Source organism: Vipera ursinii (genome assembly GCF_947247035.1).
Source record: "Vipera ursinii genome assembly, chromosome: 3".
Lineage (NCBI taxonomy): Eukaryota > Metazoa > Chordata > Lepidosauria > Squamata > Viperidae > Vipera > Vipera ursinii.
In genome coordinates this window covers 43,481,525-43,487,524 of record NC_139516.1, presented here as the reverse complement: position 1 = coordinate 43,487,524, position 6,000 = coordinate 43,481,525, and positions in this window count along the sequence as shown.

Here is a 6,000-nt window from a genome sequence, read left to right as displayed (position 1 = left end):
TTAATAACTTTCACAGTCAGGTCAGTCTTCCCTGTTTCAACTCTAGATATCCCTGGGTAAAACTTCCACCCATTTAATAGTAGCTTGACATATACCTCTGGGAAATTTATAAGCAAAGTGTTACTGCAGCATCTAGTACTCCCATTGTTTGTCATGAGGACTTGGTACTCAAGAGATATTGTGCCTTTAAAATCTGAACAATAACAATCAGGCTATAGAAAGGACCTGAATGGGGAAGAGCAAACCAGAGGAACTTTGGGTAGGTAATGTTGAGTGAAGGATAAAGAGATTAGCTTTGCAGAGCTTCATAGCACCCTTACATTTGAATAGCAGCAGTTACCTTGTGTTAAAAATCCTGCTTCTTGGCATGCCCTAACAGATACAAAGGCTCTGTAGTCACAGGATCAGAATTAAATCCAGCCCTTAAAATACAAATTGGCATGACAGCTTGCTTTAGAATATGCAGGTGTGGAATTTGACCTTGTCTTAGATGTGATGCAGTGCTCTTTGTATGCTTTAGTCATACACTTCCTCAACAGAGTTGATATGTGCCTGGCATATGGCCAGCAGATTAGTCAACGTTCTTGTTGCTAATATACTGCTGTACACATAGCACAATAAATGCAGGAAGAAAATCATTAGGCTCTCAGATTTTCTAATTGCTAAGCTCAAATAGCCCTTTTACATGACTAATGCAAAGCCAAAAATGTAAAGCTTTCATAAACAGTAAAGATGAAAAAAAGGAAGAGATGATTTACATTGGAAGCATTCACATATTGTGCCACGTATAATACAGGTTTTTAAGTTTTTAAGTCAATATGCTTACCCAGCCACTGCAGTTTGTAAAGCATAGTGATTTAGCATATTGTAAAAACTTAACTAATAGTGCTTATTCAGTAATATAACAGCTAAATAAATCATGTCTTACTACAATTATAGACCATCTATCTTACATAGATCTATTTTACTGCCTGAGATTATAAAAAGTGGGAATTTGCTCTGCTAAACTATGCTCATGGAATCAATCAACAATAGGAACCAACTTTTGTTTCAACTCTGCTGGATGCCAGCAAGTGGCCAACCTGTTGTCGGTTTTCTCTTTGGCTGCAGATCAGTTGGCTTTTTGCAAGGTGAAAGCCAAAATATGAACCATAAATCCACTGCTGGGTCACTAATCCTTGTCTTTCCGTTGTTTTTCCTTTGCCCCTCTTCACATAAGTCTTTGTGTAATCACTAAAGAACAGAGTGTACAGCTCCACCTGTAATATTATGTAGCTTCCTTGGTTCTAAGTGAAGGTTGAGCGGAAAGATGAGGTTACCAGAGATGTTCTAGCTCACTGCCTTTGTTATCTTATTTCAGCTGCCAAATAACTAATCCATACTTGGTGATGAAATATACAGTATAGTCAACTAAGCCTATGGCAAAGGGCAGCAAAAGTGCTTTTGCACTTTTATTCCTTAAATCAAAACTTTTCTAAATTGTATGTAGGTAATCAGCAGTGGAAGAGAGTCTGTCAATACTGTTTGTGTAGGATTCACTTTTACTTTCAGTATTGCAATTGATTATAATTATAAAAATTATGTCATTTTCAACTAGAAAAGCTTGGGAGGGAAGACCACACTATACCTTTTTAAATGGCATTTTTAGCCATTTAGCTAAATACCACTCTTTTTCTACAAAAGGGGGAGGCCCTTAGATTAAATATTGCTGCAAAGGAGGCTGTGTTTTTTCTAATGGATAAACAATGTACTAGAGGTGGGATTCAGCTGGTTTGTACCGGTTTGGCAGAACTGTTACCTGCTTCTCTTGAGTTCAGCGAACCGGTTCTTAACATGGCCCTTGAAAAAAGCGGAGTTCATGTGTGCACCTGCCTCATACTAGCCCCGCATCTGCCATGCTCTCCACAGTGTGCTGCAGCTGATCTGAAGTGTGGAGAGCATGGCTGAGTGGTGAGTGTGTAGCAGGCACGTACACACACTCTGCTGTTTTCAGTGGCATTTTGGCACCTGGCCAGCCGTTTTGGGTCAGCTGCAATGCACCGTGAAGAGCAGGGGTGTCAAACTCAAATTCATTGAGGGCCACATCAGCATTGCGGTTGCCCTCGGGGCCAGGTGGGTATGGCCAGGGTGGGCGTGGCCTACTGGGTGGGCGTGGCTAGAGTGCGTATGGCCTACTGGGTGGGCATGAGCAGCTCTACATCGTTCGCATCAAGGGTGCCTATGGGGGCCTGGGCAGGAGTGGGACAGATAGGAGGGTCTCTGGGCCAGGGCCAAGGCAGTGGGGGCCGTTCCCTCACTGTTTCCAGGATGGCTTCACGGGCCACATGAAACCACTTTGCGGGCCGGATCTGGCCCCCGGGCCTTGTGTTTGACATGTCTGGTGAAGAGCATGGACACGGGGCGAGCGCAAGGCAGGTGTGCACACGGACTTTGCTTTCTTTGATGCCGTCCTGAGAGGCAGCATGGTGATTGGTCAGTGTCCACGCCATGAATGGGGATTCACCCATCCCCAAAACCCTCCCGCTGCCAAAGTGGATCCCAGGCTGCAATGGAGAGACTGGAAGTGGTTGCGGCGGGCGTGAGGGAAGAAGGAGCGGAGAGAAGAAAGAGGAAAAGAGGCTGAGTGAGACCATCCTGGCCGGTCAGGAAGTGCCGCCCAAAACGGCAGAATCTGTGTGTGGGCCTACTACACGCATCAGCCATGCTCTCCACACTTCGGGTCAGCTTCAGCGTGCCGTGGAGAGCATGGCAGACACAGGGCAAGTGTGCACATGGACTCTGCTTTTTTCGGTGCCTGAGAGGCGGCATGGCGATTGGTCAATGAACGTGCCATGAATGGGATTCACCATCCCCCAGACCCTGCCGCTGTAACCTCTCCGCGTTAGCCATGGAGAGCATGGCTAACACGGGGCAAGCAATGTGGCAGGCAGGCACACAGACTCCGCTGTTTTTGGCGCCTCCTCTCACTTGGCCACTTTTCCTCTTTTTTTGCCCGCTCTTCCTTCCCTTGCACCAGCTTCCACTTCCGGTCTCTCCATTGCAGCATATATTCCAGTTTGGCAAACTTTTTTTGTTTGTGGGACAAGGTTAGCATAGAAATGCTTTGGAAAAGGAGGGTATCTGGGCGGTGGTGGGTGGGGCAAGCTCTCCAGCTCTTATGCACTTCTCCGCTGCCATGGGCCATCCCACAAACACAAGACGTTTGTGGGACAAAAAAAAAGTTCAATCAATCAATTCCAACTTTGCAAGATCTTTTTTTTTCTGCGAGAAGTTGGAGTTGACTGAACTTTTTTTTTTAGTTCCACAAACTTTTTTTTGTGGGACTGCACACGGCGGTGGAAGACCACATTGGATCTGGAATGGTTAGAAAAGAAACGGTTTGGGAAGCGAGGGGATCTGGGCGGTGGTGGACGTGCAAGCTCTCCAGCTCTGCGGCGGCAGAAAAAGGTGCTTTCCAGTTCCAGCGCTCCACCTGCTGCTTTGGTGTGGCTGTGTGGGCAGAGCTTCAAAGAGGGCTTGGAAGGGGAGGAAAGGGAAGAGGGTAGGTGGGCAGGTAAGGGTGCAGATCTGTCCCACATCGTCCCACTTGTTTTGCGGTTGCTTTCGGCCGAGCCACTGGCAGCCACTTGAGTGGGGAGGATGAGCTTTGCTGCTGCTGCTGCTGCTGGGCCGCACCTGGGCTACGCCCTGCTGCTGCCTCCCAAACTCTGCAGCGGCAGTAGAGCTCTCCATCCCGGGGGGGGGGGGGTTGGGTGGCAGAGCTCTCCATCCTGGGGGTGAAGCAGTGGCAGCAGTGGAGCGCTCCATTGGAGGAGTGTTGGAGAAAGCAGTGGTGGCAGAGCTCTCCATCTTGGGGGGGGGGAAAGCAGCAGTAGCAGCTTAGCGCTCCATCGGGGGGGGTTGGGGGGAAGCAGCGGAATGCTCCGTGCCGGGAAAGGGGATTCTGCAGAGAACTGGTTGTTAAATTATTTGAATCCCAGCACTGAATGTAACTGAAGCAGTCGGTATAGTCAGCCTTGTTTCTATTCCAGCTGTCTTTTTAGTTTTAGGGCCATAGCCCTAATCAAACCATTGAATCTGCTAATATTATAGTGGAGGCATGCAGTAAAATCTGGGCTGACTCATTCAAAACAAAATGTTGCACTGTCTCTTTCCTCTACGAAGTGATTTTGTAATCACTAATTATCTTGGAAAAGAGAAGATTTCCATGTTTCCAAGAATATTGTGTATAAATGATCTACTTCGTCACTGAAACTGTTTTCTTATGAACTTTCCTCATAACGGGTGTCTAAATCCTGTTTTATTTCAAAACACACTTCTCATCATCCACGGGCATAGTCCGATCAAGAAGATCTGCCAAGAAAATATTGGCTAAATGGAAGTCAACAAAGCCAGAGGCTGCTTTCAGACAATAGATTCATTACTTTTTGTTGAAAAGAGCAAGAATATTTTGCCTTTTTCTGATGATTTGGAGAAAAAAAAATTCAAAATTTTAAGCATTACTGTGCTTATGTCATAAATGTTCATTAAAGTGCTTAACAAAGCAAAACGACGTGTTTTACATCATAATTAATGAAATTACAAGCCTGGGTGAACCATCAAAGTCTGGGTGTAGAATAGAGCATCTAACACACAAATCATCATAGTTTTTATGAAAAAGAAGAATTTTAGGATATAGAGAACAGGAAACTAGTGGAGGTTTATTTCTGTGTAATTATTAGTTTGAGGAAATAGGGTAGAGAACTCACTGGAACAGAAAACTACTCCACAGTGATTCATATGATATATTAAAACAGCACTTCACAGACAATTACTTTTTTTATTGCCAAGAAGAAAAATTTCAAACCTTAGCTGTTAGCACATACAGGTAAAATAATAGTGAAATTACAGTAATAAGCACTACAAAGTCTGTAAGAATCACAGTATCATCCCTTGCTAACCCTGTTGTCATGTGCTACAAATTTGGCTAAATCCCATTTTGTTATAAATATTAGGGAAGAGTATGTAACCATGCCTTTAAAGTTACATATGAATGTTCCCAACAAACAAATCATAAATGAAAATTTCAACTTTCTTTGCTCAGTATATTATTTAAAATACCTATCGTACCATTTACTTTCTAAAAAGTAGCATTAACGGAAGTCAATTACAGAATCAGTGTTTAGCAACCAGTTTCAGTGCAGAAAAATAATGTGAAAAAATCATTAAAAGAAACCCCAAAACTGCCTGGTTACATTTTCTGCAGTGTAGTCCTTGGCTTGAAATCAAAAATACAGTCATCAGATTGGAAAAAGTTATGTGCCACGGAATTACAACATCTTGCACTTAATTGGAGTCAAATAAGTTGTAGCAGTCGTACAGAAGTGGCACCAAGGATTCAAACTGTATGAAAGTTGCAATAAGCTTTGGTATAATATTTGTCCATTGAGCATACAGTAATAACTGAAGAATATAAAAATTTAGCAAGACAAAAAAATGGTCTGCTTTAGAATAATTGAGAATAGAGCGTCAGAAAGATAAATGTAAAGTGCCTTCATTATAGTCAGAACTATCAACCATTAGAGCAGATTTTAACTCCCAGAATTCCTGAGCCTTACACCGCATTAGAGTAAGAGAAACCTACAATCCTGCCTTCATGCCTTCTACACACACACACACAGAGTGTATTGCATGAATGAAAAATTTCCTCCAGAAACTGCTATTTCAAAGGGTATGCAGATGTTTCCTGGCTACTCTAGGTTGCTATTTTGCCAAAAATTGTCCTCATCCCATCTGTCTCCCTACTATTTAGGTTTAGTAGGGTATTTTCCATGGGAAAGGGTGTCAGTGAAAGAAATCCTGGAAGGACACCTGGACTCAGCTATCAGCTCAGCACATGGACACTTTTCTTACCAGCTACGAAAACTGGCCTCACCCCTAATACATGGTCTACAGAAGATTTGTTTCCAAGAACTACAGGCTTTGACGTTAAAAAGATTCTCCATACCTCATATAGATTAA